At 37.9% G+C, this 7,832-nt stretch overlaps 1 pseudogene; it reads right to left on the reverse strand.

The window, feature by feature from the left end:
* Nucleotides 1–6,020: 6,020 nt before the first annotated feature.
* On the reverse strand, nt 6,021–7,382 carry LOC149261107 (UNC93-like protein 1 pseudogene; annotated as a pseudogene).
* Nucleotides 7,383–7,832: the final 450 nt, after the last annotated feature.

Raw genomic sequence — 7,832 nt, forward strand, 5'->3', positions numbered from 1 at the left:
GTTGCTATTATTGTGGTTGTTGATTATTATTATTTTCAGGCACCTTTACTTTTTCAATGATTTCATCAAGGATTGTGTATTCCTTGTTTTCTTTTTCCTGTTTCTTTTCCTGCAACTCATTCTTATACAAGACCTTTTCATTGAATATTACATCTTTTCTCCTAATGATTTTGTGATTTTCGTAATCATATAAGCGATAACCAAAATCATTAACACCATATCTAGTAAAGGTACATTTCTTTGACTTTGCCTCAAGCTTTGTTCTATTTTCTTTATCAATATGGACAAAGGCCTCACAACCAAAAGGCTTTAAAAAGGAGTAGTTTACCTTTTTACCTGTCCATGCTTCCTCTGGACCACCACCATCCAAGGAACCTGAAGGCCCTCTGTTTATTAGATAAATAGCAGTATCTACAGCATCTGCCCAAAACTGTAAAGTAAATCCTGCATGCAATCTCATGCACCTTGCACGCTCCATGATTGTTCTGTTCATCCTTTCTGAAAGACCATTTTCTTGTGGTGTTCTTGGAACTGTCTTCTCTCTACGAATTCCATGCTCTGAATAGTACCTATCAAACTCTTTGTTGCAATATTCACCTCCATTGTCTGATCTAAGACACTTCAATTTCTTTCCTGTCTCAATCTCAACCAAAGCTTTCCATTTCTTGAAAGTATCAAATACACCAGATTTATTCTTTATACAATAAATCCAAGTTTTTCTAGTTGCATCATCAATAAAAGTAACATAATAATGAGAGCCACCAAGAGATGATACCTAAGCAGGTCCCCATACATCTGTATGCACAAACTCTAATTTTTTGCTCTTCTTTTCCTTCCCAACTCTAAGAAATCTAACTCTCTTCTGTTTTCCATAAATGCAATTCTCACAGAAGTCCAAATCAACATTCTTCTAACCTGGCAACAAATTCTTTGAGTGAAGAATCTTCATCCCCTTTTCACTCATGTGTCCAAGCCTATGATGCCATAATGTTGCATCTGCTCCTTTAGAAGTTAAAGCATTAACAGAGTTAGAAATACCATTGCATAAATACAATGTACCAACCTTTTCACCTTTTGCTATTACCAGGGCTCCTTTGGTGACCTTCCAAGCTTTATCTGTGAAAGTTGTCACAAAACCTTCACCGCCTAACTGCCCTATTGAAATCATATTTTTCTTTAGATCTGGAACATGCCTTACCTCCTTTAGTAGCCATTGGTTTCCATTCTGCTGTTTTACAAGAACCTTACCCATTCCAACAATTTTACAGGGTATATCATCACCCAAACGAACTTGTCCAAAATGTCCTTGAACATAGTCATGAAAGTATTTCTTATCAGGTGTGGTATGGAATGAGGCCCATGAATCTACCACCCAGGAATCAGTAATATTTTCGAAAGAAAGAATGAAAGCATCTTGTAACACCTCACCTGTCACATTTGCTTCCTGATTGTTTTCATGTTGTGCATCTCCTTCTTTTCCCTTCTGAGATATACAGTCTTTCTTTAGGTGTCCTTTCTTTCCACATTTCCAGCACACTCTCCCTGATCTAGACTTGGATTTGCCTTTCCTTGATTTATTGCGATATCCTGAGCTCTTTCCTTTTTCCATTTTTATTCCCCTAGACTCTACACTCAAAGCATTACCCGATGTCTCGCCGGAACTTTTCCGTCGCATTTCCTCACTAAGGATAACACCAACAACATCATCAAACTTTAATGTACTAGATCCAGAAACAGAGTTACTAATGGCCATTACTAAACCATTCCAACTTTCTGGTAATGAGCACAAGAATAACAGAGCTCTAACTTCATCATCGAAGTTTACCCCTACAGAACATAACTGACTTGTAACAATATTAAAATCATTTAAATGGTCTGCAACAGATCCACCTTCCGACATCTTCATATTAAATAACCGTTTCATAAGAGATACTTTGTTTGAGGCCGAGGGATTTTCATATAGTTTCTCCAACGCCTTAATCAAACCCTTTGTCATTGTTTCCTTTGAAATGTTGAAGGCGACCGACGTTGTGAGGCACAACCGTATTGTTCCAAGTGTCTTTCTATCGAGAAAGTTCCATTCTTCATCTGTCATACCCATCAACATCTTTGCTTTTCCGCCCAATGGTAGGTATAGATCTTTCTGATATAGATAATCTTCCATCTGCATCTTCCATAGCGAGAAGTTTTGGCCGTTAAATTTCTCGACCCTAAACTTACCATCTTCCACCATTGCTCCCACTCGAATGAGTAACCCTTTTTTCCTGCGAGTTTATCAGCCAAATAGACCTTCGGCTTTGATACCAGTTGTTATAAAATTATATATTATGGAACAATGGAACACATAAAATATTGCAGAAATATAAACACAGAAAATGCATAAAACAAGAGAGACACGGATATACATGGTTCACCCAGTTTGGGCTATGTCCACCTCGAATAGCCAGTCCTTCCTTTCTATTATCCAGAAAAATGAAGAGACACAACCTACAGCAGATCCGTTGTAATATCCTCTGTTTTCTCTCACAGTCTCACCTCACTCCTTCTTGCTCAGATAATACACATATATTACACAGACTCAATACAATGCCCTCATAAAAAGAGACGGGTTGCCTTCTAGGGCAAAAAACCCTAAACTAAACATAAGTTCTACCGTCAGATCATCCGCCTAATGAACGACCTAGATTGACTAGAAATTACTATACTTTTACAAGGCAATTTTACATATGTTTTTTAGTTCTAAATGTCAAAACATGTTATAACTCTGTACCAACACCACAAAAGGTGGAACTCACTGTATTTTAGGTTTTTATTAATAAAATTAATATTACGTAGAAAAAAAAATCAAATTAAACTAATATAGTTATAAATTAATTAATTAAAAATTAATCATTTTTCACCATTATAGAATATTCCAAAACCAATGACGAAATACCACTCAACCCAATAGCCCGCTTTTGTATCTCGGGGAAAGCTCTAATTCATACAATGATTGTTAACTTTACCCACCCTTAGGTATAATAATCTGAGAACATAACACGACAAAAAAACACAATTTTATATTCCAAAACCAAATGACGAAATACTACTCAACCCAATAGCCCCTTTTTCTATTTCGTGGAAAGCTCTAATTCATACAATGATTGTTAACTTTACCCACCCTTAGGTATAATAATCTGAGAACATAACACGACAAAAAGCACAATTTTATATTTATACAAGAGAATTATTTGAGCAAAAGAAAAAATTTGTAAGTTTACAGATCTAATCCGTTCACTTACTTGCACCTGTAAAGGTAACAATAGCTCCTATCCCGGGTCCATAAAGGCCTTAAGGAAGGGGAAAGATGAGGGGGTTTTTGACTAATGTGGTGAAAAGGGTGTCCTCCTTCTCGTCCCTGCCCTAATGTCTCTTAGGGTCAAGAGGAAAAAGATCTCATCACGGCTGCTCAAATGCATTTTCTATTGATGTTTTTTTACTTTGGGTTTAACCAAGATAAGGTTATCACTTAATAAAGCTTCTAAATTGGTATTGTTATCCGTTCATTAAAGTAATTGATGAATCTGATTTCACCTTACTAAACATTGATCATGTGGAATTGATAGTGGTTTTCTATCACATCGAACTGAAAGACTAAGGGATGTTTAAAACATGGGTTAAATCCCTAAAGTCTCCTTATCACAGGTTAGGAGTCTCTCAAAATATTAGGTGAGCATTTTTTTGCATTGGTGTATATCTAGATAGGTGTAGAATTCACTTAATTATGATATGCATAAGATGCATGTGGAGAACCAAATGAGTTTGACTGGTTAGTGAAATTTTATTAAATTTTTTTAGTCAAATCTAATTACACTCACTCTAAAACTAGCAAAAATGACTAGCTCATAGATAGCCATGGCTTTAGAAAATGAAAAATTTTAAGAGAAGCAAGAAGCATCCATTTACACTATACCATTTTGTGGTGCAAGCAAGTATGGGCACAAAGTCGGTATGAAACAAGGCAATCGATGGAAAACAAACAAAGACTACAAATCTGGCAGGAATCAACTCCACCAACTAGTCAAATAAGGGTGACTTAGATGCACTCATCACGGTGTTAAGAAGCTTGATGTTGAGGATCCTTGTATCAAGAAGAGGCTAGATAAAGTAGCCGAACAAGTTCTCATGGGTGGAGATGAAAGGAAGTGGAAGCCCACTAGAGAGTAAGCTTGAAAGAGAAAAAAGTGCTAGCATGGAGTGTTTGGCATAAATATATAAAGGTTATAAATAGATCCCTACAAATAATTATTGACATTTTATATTATATATATATAAAAGCTGGAAAGAAATTTGGAAAAGATCCCACAAAAACAAACACAAGAAATAGCAGCAAGAGAGATCAATAACAATAAGAATAAGAAGAAAATCAGGGACAAGATTCAAAATCAAAGCACTGGGCTTTCCCTAAACAATCACAATAGAATCAATAGGCAACTTGACTAAGGAGACCTGACGTCAAAGAAATATTTTGATAATAAAAAAATCCCATCTGAGTAAGAAACAACTAAAGCAGTGTGCACCTACACAAAATGAAAAAAACAACAACAATCCACTAAACAACATTCACCACAATATTTATCACATTAGCAACACCAAAATAAATCACCATAAAATTGATTCAATAAGAGCAACCCATACAAAACAATATTTATCTCATTAGCAACACGAAAATAACTCACCATAACGTTGATTCAACCAGAGCAACCAATACAAAAACAACAATCAAGAAATAACTCCACAACAAACAGCACATTTTGTTGCATGACCAACACCCAAATCCTACCCGAAATTAAAAGTAGGGTAGAAGAAAGATAAAACCTTGAAGGCTTTTACCAAACAAGTAATTGAAGTAAGAAAAAGATGCAGTTACCTTCCGTCTAATGGATGCCTCCAACATGGACATCTAAGAGTTGGAACCGATTAGTAAAGAGGGCTCCAAGGGATGGAGTAACTCATCATTGAAGTTAAGACACTGGCCACTGGAGAATAAAATTAAGAGATGGAGTAGCTCATAATTGAAGTTAAGACATTATTCACTGGGAAAGAAAAGAACAAATAATACATAAATACTTACGGGATATCGATCTCGTTCATCAGCTGCAGAATCTACTGGAACAACTGCTCCTGCATCTTGAACTGCTCGTGTAATTCCTACTCCTACCTTTGTCTTTAATGCCGGGTCTACTGCTCAATATTCCGTTGCCCCTGCCTATGATGGTAGTGTCTCTGCCTTTATAGCTGGATATGGAACTGGTCATGGATCTAGAGATGGAAGGTACGTCCGCTCTGTTTTAAGAGAATCCGCGGCTTCTGGTCCACCAACTGGCTCTACTGCTGCTTTTTCGACTGCTTAATCGACTGGATAAACTTCTGCAGGATCAAAATCCAGATAATAATCAAAGTAATAAACAACAGAATCTCCTGCTACTGCTGGTGACTATGGGTCCGGATCTGGAAAGTCAAGAAGAAAATAGAATATACACCTTAACCAATTTTCCCGGAGATAGATGTAGATGCCTGACGCTGTATGCAAACCTTTGTTGATGAACTAATCAAAAGACAAACAACTCCTAACCAATATACATAAACAACTTCTCAATAAAAATAGATGGTTGGTTGAATATTTGATTCTTTCTTGATGACCTAATCAAAAGACGTAAGCAACTCCTCATCAATAGACATAAAAATCTTCTCAATAAAAATCGATGGTTGGATATATGACCAAACAAACGGAATTTTGGCAAAGGAGCATCAAAAGTTTACTGAAGTAAAAGTCCATTTAGTAGAAAACCATGAGCAAGTATAAGTACAAAGTATTAACATTGTTTTCACAAATCAGCTGATAGATATTAGCAGAATCTATATACGACAAAGCACAATTAGCCCAGTGCTAAGCCAGATCTGTAACCATTAACTCCTATATGCTTGTTTAATGATCAACACATCTGTACATGTTGTCAAAGGTACAAAACTGTTTGCATTCAGCTTGATACTTGAATCCTTTCATCTGCTTCAGTGGCAGTGGCAGTGGCAGTCTTACCTGCATCATCTATAGCGCAGACAATGAGGATAAGCAAGAAGGGGAAGCTGATTGTAAGAAGGCTCCAGTTGATTATGAGTTCCTCCAGCAGAGAAACACTTTGCCTGTCCGTACCCCAGCCCACCGCTGTTCCTGCCGCCTGCACTGCTTTGAATAGTCCATTGTATCTGCTCAGAATATGGGAGTCGTCTGCCAAAGCTCCGATCGTCCAATAACACAGAGTTTGAAACATGGAGTCCAGTAACCCGTAGCTGAAATATAAAACAAAGGGTCCTGCAAAAGCGGCGCCGGAGTCCTTTAAATCGAGATGCACTAAGGGCTTATCTCTAGTATATCTGAGCTGATTGGCCAGCCCACCTCCCCAGATTGCAGTCCCCAGTGCGGCAACGATAACCACGCCCAGAAGCCCTCTTTTTTTCCTGCCCAGGAGCCTGGAATCGAGGACGTACCCAATTATTACTGACCCAAACAACTGAGCACCCCAGAAGCAAACATTATTTAAGCTTCTGGTCCTCACCGTAAAGATCCTGCCATTAACGTTATTGAATAAGTAAGTGTAACCGAATTTGCTGGTCCATGCAGCAGGGAAGAGCAGTATCATCTTCCAGTTGAAGAATAACTTGAAAATCTCCACCGCCTCGGTGCTAACATTGGAGTAGTTTAGAGTGACCCTACTGCCATCGCTCCTGACCACTTGGTTTGATGGAACCAAGGCCAAGCTCACAAAAGCTCCCGTGCCCATGAAACTCATGAAGACTATATACGTCCCGTCCGTCACAGACGCTGCTGTGCTGTGATAATTGAGCATAAACGGAACAAAACCGCCAACGACTCCTCCCAGATTGAATATCACCCAGAAGAGAGATATGTATCTGCCTTTCATGTCGTTGCTCGGATACGAAGTCAGAATAGATCCCTGTGCGGCCCAGAGCAATCCAGCTCCAACACCCAGAATCAAACCCGCAATGACAGCAAAAGTCTCAATGTGGGTGTGATTGTAATACAGAAAGGAACCGGTGTAGAGGACATACGTGCAGCAGCCTGCGAAGACGGTCCCACGAGGGCCGACGATGTTGTAAATACCTCCAGCAAAGATGCAGAACACTGCTAATGTGGCGAAAATCGCAGTGTTGGCATCGTTCGAGGCGTGGTCGTTCACCTGCCCGTTTCCACCCAAACCGGATAGAGCATTGAACATGCCGGGGGCGCAGAAGCACACCACAGATATGAGAAGTACCTGACTGACTGGGGAATTGTAGCGGAACCAATTGGACATGTCGAAGTAAACCTTAACGTTCGGCATTTTAGCTGCAGTCAAAGGAAGAAATCCTCTGTTAGATATATGCGAATCTCAAATGCGCTAAAAATGAAAGCCAGAAAATACAAACGTACAATTCTTCCAGAATAAATACAAATCTCAAATGCACTAAAAATGAAAAACAGAAAATACAAATCTACAATTCTTAGAGAATAATTACAAATCTCAAATGCATTAGAAATGAAAAACAGAAAACAGAAAATACAAATGTATAATTCTTCAAGAATAATCAACGCTATAGAGTAGTTAGTATTTGTGGTTTAGTTTAAATATTATATATAAATGGAGTTGGGGTAAGTTTAACAATTAAAGTTTCGATGAAAAAATAGATATGAAAGTGAAAATGTTACACTAAAATGGTGTTTTTTTGATGAGTATCTTAATTTATTGGCTGTAATGAAGTTCTATAACATTTGTGGTTTAGCTGTTTTTCGT

This window comes from Pinus tabuliformis, chromosome 6, assembly GCF_031772625.1.
Source record: "Pinus tabuliformis cultivar Carrire ecotype Pingquan chromosome 6, CPIR1, whole genome shotgun sequence".
In the NCBI taxonomy this organism is placed as follows: Eukaryota; Viridiplantae; Streptophyta; class Pinopsida; order Pinales; family Pinaceae; genus Pinus; species Pinus tabuliformis.